At 41.9% G+C, this 5,317-nt stretch overlaps 1 long non-coding RNA gene across 3 annotated transcripts; it reads right to left on the reverse strand.

The window, feature by feature from the left end:
* Positions 1-753: 753 nt before the first annotated feature.
* LOC125551126 (uncharacterized) lies at positions 754-4,513 on the reverse strand. 3 transcript variants are annotated; one of them, XR_015600516.1, is made up of 4 exons: positions 3,589-4,513; positions 2,916-2,979; positions 2,328-2,444; positions 754-980 (listed from the first exon to the last, which is right to left on the reverse strand). It is a non-coding gene; the product is annotated as an uncharacterized LOC125551126 (long non-coding RNA). The 3 variants fall into 3 exon arrangements; XR_007302204.2 differs by having other exon boundaries at positions 754-2,444; positions 3,589-3,675; positions 3,809-4,511; XR_007302203.2 differs by having other exon boundaries at positions 754-2,444; positions 3,589-4,508.
* Between the last annotated feature and the right edge of the window lie 804 nt (positions 4,514-5,317).

Consider the following 5,317-nt stretch of genomic DNA (forward strand, 5'->3'; position numbering starts at 1 on the left):
GGTAGATCCAGTATCACGAACGCAGTCATGTAATGTCGGTCCGGGCCGGTTCATCCAACAATACCGCCGAATCAAAGTAAGACGTTGGTGGTAAGCAGTATGACTATCATCGCCCACAACCCATTGTGTTCTAGTCGTGCATATACACTACAAGAAATATGTCAACTTGTGACCTTGACTATTGGTCACTGAAAGGTCATTGTTTTTCATTTGTGACCTTTTTGTGACCAAAAACAGAAGGTCAAAAGCTGGCGGTCGTAAACTGAAATTAACGACCTTCTCTGTGAGAAGGTCGTGGACGTTTACGACCAAAATATGTCTATTGTTTTGTTTTGGTCACTAGCAACCTCCCCAGGCCACGTAGGCATCCAGCGTGGCAAGCAGATGTGACACAAGATTCAGCCTGGTCCGATTCGGCGTTTTACATGGGCCGAGCCCATTAATTCAGCCCATTTATTATTTGGCCAAACCCAATAAATCAGCCTATTTTTTATTTGCTTTCCTGGTAATTTTGGTCAGCCACATGGGCCAAGCCCAACAATTCAGTCTTTTATTTTGCTACGACGTGGGTTTTGTGCTCTAGAGTTTCAGATTTTATTTTTTTCAAGAGAAGGGTCCACTAGTCTAATGGGTCCCAATTGTCAGGTTCTAATAAGTAGGTCCCAGTTGTTAGGATTATATTCCTCATATTTCAGCAATCCAATAAATAAATAACCAATATTTACACAACGCTTCAAACAGAGCACAACAAAATATCATGAAAACATAGTTCACATCATGAATATAATCAAACAGAGCCAAACTTGGCACATTACAGTCAAACATGGTTCACATCAGAACTAGTTCACATCAAGTAACAAAACTAAAAAATCAAAAAAAAACTAGCTATTGAAGTATAACTAGCTGCAATAAGCTAGAACTCTATGTTTCTCTGGACTTCTTCGTCCTGGAGCTCACGACGAAACATGAATGAAGGGCATCTGCAAGTTATCAAACAAAATTGTTAGGAACAAAATAAAAGGCAAATCTAAAAGCACATTAACTTGTAGGCAGTCGCTGTGCATAAATAAGAGTAAAACAAGCAAAATGTGGCAAAATCAGTGAATAGTAGTAACTATCAGCAGCGAGTAAAAACTACTCCAATCACATCAGGTTTACAATCCTATAAATGCGACATTTTTATCATTTTTATCTCCAAGCTTCTTCATCTTCTGTCACAGCAGTAGTAGCCCCGACGACATTTGATCCTGATCTAGATAAACTATTAGTGAAATACACTAGAAGTAAATAATAATCTTTCAAGAGACCAAATGCCCCAGTTCAGTAAACACTAAGCATGGCATAACAAAACTTCCAACAACTTGCATGCAACAGTTTAACCTGATGTTGTTCTACAATAGTAATCTATACATACCTGCGTGGTACATTGGTACAAATTTAGGTATAACACTCACCTAAAGAAAATTCCTATTCTACTACCACAACCATCCATTCAACTAACAATACTAGTAAGTGCATAGAGACTAACATCATAAGGCAGGAGACAATTATGAAAATTTTGGTAAGTTGGAGAAATTGTTTAATCAGTTTTGGTATACTTAGGTTATGAGCCAAAATAGACCAAGCAAAAAAAGCAGTAACTAGTGATGCATGAGCATGAATATGGTACAGAATTGAGCATATTAACTTTAAGATTAATTTGGGCCTTCCAACTTTACTGGTCATACATACATATATACAGAATTAAGCATGCATCATTGGTCTTAGTTGTATATGAGACTAGTTGGGTTGTGTATTCTAAGCTCCAAGCAGGTTACAAAAGAAACTGAAGATGAACCATATATAAGAGACTAAAAAATCAAATAGAAACCCAAAAATTAAATACAAGTATAACAAGAAGGATTACAACAGGTTCAATTCAATCAATTTCCAAAGCATTGAATCAGTAGCATAAGCATGCAGCAACAACATAAGCATTTAATCAACAGCAGCGTCAGCATAAGCATTAAATCAGCAGCAGCAACACAAGCAGCACCACCACCAGCACAAGTGCACACCTATTCAAGCTAGTAGCAGCCTAGCAGGCTAGCAGTAGAAGCATTCAAACAACTAGAGAAGCACAGTACAGCAGCAAAAGCACTGAAAGAGCAGCAGGCTTGAACTGTCACATGTCATATCTTATAAACTTAGGCAAGTGTTCTCAGGTTATGCTTTACATCACGCACTAACTTGGGTAATTAACATCAAACAATACATATCAGTACAAGGCTAGGCAAGATAATAAAGACTTGGGAAAACATAGTAGAGTTAGAAAAAACGACACGTGCCCTTAAAGAGAGGGCAATGTCAAGTGCGTCTACAGACATAGGAATTAGCCGCACCCACGACCCCTAGACACTCTCACAACTGAAGAGGAGGTGCCTTGCATATGGTCTCCTTCGAGTCTGTGAGAGAAAGAACGAGGTGAAGGTCAGTACACATCAAGGATGCTACTGTTCTGGGTCAAGCTAAGTCGAGGGCATAAGAGATTTTAGTCAACAAAAATTAACATGTGAATATCTTGCACAAACTATCATCATTTATAAAAAATACAAAACAAATATGCAAACACCTATAGCTCATACTTATATTATATCAGGCAATAGCATTTAGCATATTCCAATATGTACTCAACATATTCCAATAAGACAGAAATGCACACACATGGATTCGCAATTAGACTGCCTATCTCTCACTCATTTGCAAGAAACGTTCTCTCCCCTCTCTCTACTGATGACCATCAACACAATTCTGTAGAGTTGTAAACTAATTTTTCAGAGAATAGACAGTCAATTTGTGTGCTGATTGGACCTAGTTTTAAAGAAATAAAAAGGATTGGCAGCATAGGGAGAGGGAGATGGAGATGGACGTGCTACCTGCTGTTCGGTGTTGCGTCGTGGTGGCCTGCTTGAGCTCCTCCTCCTAATGCTGCTAACTAACCTGCGGGACAAACAAGGCCATAGGTGAGCTGCAGCACAGGCATTTCTTGATGATTTAGTGAGTTCATGGCCACCTACAGAAATATTAGAGGGACATGATAAGGAGCTGTAAAATACAAAGAGTCGCCTAGACCTATACCGAATAGTAATGCATATATTCAGGAATCTGAAGTTCACCAGTTGTTCCAAAAAACAAGGAAAAAATACTTGTTGATGTTTCAAGTGTAGCAGAATATATGCAAGTCCCAAGCATCCAGATGACTACTGTAGTCGATTGATAGCAGTAAATGTATACAACACCAAACACTGCTTGACAATTGAGGTAATTAAACATTAAAGAAATTATTACATATGCTTTTCTTCATCCAGCGTGATAACATGTTACTGCTATGCTATTGTGATTAAAAGAGTACGATTTCATCAAGCCTATGTCATGCATAACAGGAACATATTATAAAATACAGAATAGTAGTTCAGTGCCTTCAAGTGTTGAATGACTAATGGTACAATAATAATCACAATAAACTATCTACATGTGTGGCTAGTTGCAAGGTGTCTATCATCATACACATCATCATCACAGTAGGAGTAATCTAGTGTAGACACATACCATGAGAGGATTGTTCTTTCCATTGCTGCTATTGCTGCTAATAGACACCTCGCTGCTGCTGTCGTTGTGTCCGCGAGCATCAGGCACCTTGCAACATTATGACAACAACATTGGCTTGGACTTGTCAAAAATACAGAGGGAGAGGGACCTTCTCCATGGTTGAGTCCATGGGCATCAGGCAATGGAATGTAAGAAGATGAAATCGAGAGGGGGGTCGAACCTTGCTGTTGCTGCCGTTATGCCCTTGACGCTGGAGCTGGCTCCGTGGACAGCTGCTGGAGCTGGAGTTTGCAGGGGCCTGGTCAGCGAGACATCTCCTCGTCGATGAACCGCATCAGATCCGCGCGGAGGAAGGTGGCAGTGATCGTGGAGGAGCCGTCACTGGAGCCCGCGAGGTCGATGAGCTGCCCGGCGTAGACCCGTCGATGTCAAGTGAGGTTCGTGTCCCCCGCCAGCGTCGTTCGCCGACACCATCGCCGGAGTAGTGGTGCGGATCTGACCTCTCGGACGCCATCGCCTATAGGTTGGAGGCGAGGCTAGGGGGGGCGCAGGAAGAGGCGCGGTAGCGACGGGATCCTCCCGGACAAGGGAGATATGGTGGGCGTGGTGCGGCGGCAGCAGAGGGGAGCACGGCGACCGGTGGGTGCGGAGGTGGCGGGTGGGGGACTCGCGGGAGAGGAGGAGAAGTGATAGAGTGAGGAAGCGACGAGTGGATGGGGAGGGAGGTGGCGGCGCCGATCTTCATGGACAGGAGCTGCGTGTGTGCGGCGAGCGCGGGGCGCGGGGCGGCGAAGCGAGAGCCGAGGTTGGAGAGGAAGGAGCAGGCGACAGCGAGGGGGTGGGAGGGGGAGGGGCAGAACATGCGGCGGCGACGACGATCTAAATCGGGGGAGAGGATGAGAGGGGATCGACGGGAGTTAGGGTTTGGGGTTGTTGGGCTATGGGTGGGGTTCTTTTCTCCTTCTTTTTCCTTGTAGATAAATGGGATGGATGGATGGGTTTGGGATAGAGAGATGGATGGATGGATGGGCACCATGTCATCGATCTATGGGAATGCTTTTGATTGGTTCGGAAAACCAGTGATTTAAAAGAGTTTCCAAGTATTAAAACTAGAGAGATTTTGTGAAGTAGCTATCAAAAATATTTTGCAAAAGGGTACCACACAAGTTTTTTGTAGGCATTTCTGATCTTTCTCGCTATTTTTAATCATTTTTTGAGTGGCAAAAATGTTTTTTTGTGAAGGCCCTACCATATATTTGTTGCAAAATGGCACTAAATCATTTTTCTAAAATATTAGTCCATATTTAATGTATAATTGACCAAACGGTTGGGTGTCAAAAGCTTTTATCCACCTCTGGTGAAAAAGACAAATTTCCGTCGATTCAGTAGGAAGCGGGTCAAATTTGAACTGCAGCTACCTCATAGTTTGCTTTTTATTTTTTTCCAAAAATCATTTACAGGTAAAGGAGTATCTATTTAATCACAGAAACACCAAAAAAATTCCAATATTCAACCACTAGCTAGGAACGATCAAGCCTGCCGTTTTGACCGCATTTTGAAACGGGCATAAAAAATTCAAAAAAAGCAAAAAATTGGGAAACCTTCGAATTGTGTCATTATATGTTACCTAGTTTCCAGGAAAAATAATAAACTTGTAATATGGCAATTATTTTAAAAAAAGTGTTCTCAGAAATAAGCTATCACGTGTGAAGATTCAGGCTTTTCAAGC

This window comes from Triticum urartu, chromosome 4A (genome assembly GCF_056163025.1).
Source record: "Triticum urartu cultivar PI428250 chromosome 4A, HENAU_Tu73, whole genome shotgun sequence".
NCBI lineage: Eukaryota > Viridiplantae > Streptophyta > Magnoliopsida > Poales > Poaceae > Triticum > Triticum urartu.